The following is a 1,652-nucleotide window of genomic DNA, read 5'->3' as shown; positions in this document are numbered from 1 at the left end:
ATAAACTAAATTGATAAACCATTAGCCAGACTCATCGTGAAAAAAAGGGAGAAGACTCAAATTAATAAAATTAGAAATGAAAAAGGAGAAGTAACAACTGACACTGCAGAAGTACAAAGGATCATGAGAGATTACTACAAGCAACTCTATGTCAATAAAATAGACAACCTGGAAGAAATGGACACAGTCTTAGAAAAGCACAACTTTCTGAGACTGAACCAGGAGCAAATAGAAAATATAAACAGACCAATCACAAGCACTGAAATTGAGACTGTGATTAAAAATCTTCCAACAAACAAAAGTCCAGGACCAGATGGCTTCATAGGCGAATTCTATCAAACATTTAGAGAAGAGATAACACTTATCCTTCTCAAACTCTTCCAAAATATAGCAGAGGGAGGAACACTCCCAAACTCATTCTATGAGATCACCATCACCCTGATACCAAAACCTGACAAAGATGCCACAAAGAAAGAAAACTACAGGTCAATATCACTGAAGAGCATAGATGCAAAAATCCTCAACAAAATACTAGCAAACAGAAACCAACAACACATTAAAAGGATCATAAAACATGATCAAGTTGCGTTTATCCCAGGAATGCAAGGATTCTTCAATATATGCAAATCGATCAGTGTGATACACCATATTAACAAATTGAGAGATAAAAACCATGTGAACATCTCAATAGATGCAGAAAAAGCTTTTGACAAAATTCAACACCGATTTATGATAAAAACCCTCCAGAAAGTAGGCATAGAGGGAACTTACCTCAACATAATAAAGGCCATACATGACAAACCCACAGTCAACATCGTTCTCAATGGTGAAAAACTGAAACCATTTCCTCTAAGATCAGAAACAAGACAAGGTTGTCCACTCTCACCGCTATTATTCAACATAGTTTTGGAAGTTTTAGCCACAGCAATCAGAGAACAAAAAGAAATAAAAGGGATAAAAATTGGAAAAGAAGAAATGAAACTGTCACTGTTTGCAGGTGACATGATACTGTACATAGAGAATCCTAAAGATGCTACCAGAAAACTACTAGAGCTAATCAATGAATTTGGTAAAGTAGCAGGATACAAAGTTAATGCACAGAAATCTCTTGCAGTCTTATACACTAATGATGAAATATCTGAAAGAGAAATTAAGGAAACACTCCCATTTACCATTGCAACAAAAAGAATAAAGTACGTAGGAATAAACCTACCTAAGGAGACAAAAGACCTGTATGCACAAAACTATAAAACACTGATGATAGAAATTAAAGATGATACCAACAGATGGAGAGATATACTATGTTCTTGGATTGGAAGAATCAATATTGTGAAAATGACTATACTACCCAAAGCAATCTACAGATTCAGTGCAATTCCTATCAAACTGCCAATTGCATTTTTTACAGAATTAGAACAAAAAATCTTAAAATTTGTATGGAGACACAAAAGAACCTGAATAGCCAAAGCAGTCTTGAGGGAAAAAAATGGAGCTGGAGGAATCAGACTCCCTGACTTCAGGCTATACTACAAAGCTACAGTAATCAAGACAATATGGTACTGGCACAAAAACAGAAACATAGATCAATGGAACAAGATAGAAAGCCCAGAGGTAAACCCATGCACCTATGGTCAACTAATCTATGACAAAGG

Source organism: Physeter macrocephalus, chromosome 12 (genome assembly GCF_002837175.3).
Source record: "Physeter macrocephalus isolate SW-GA chromosome 12, ASM283717v5, whole genome shotgun sequence".
NCBI classification, from domain to species: Eukaryota; Metazoa; Chordata; class Mammalia; order Artiodactyla; family Physeteridae; genus Physeter; species Physeter macrocephalus.
The sequence above is the reverse complement of the archived record's forward strand: the minus strand, read 5'-3'. Positions refer to the sequence as shown.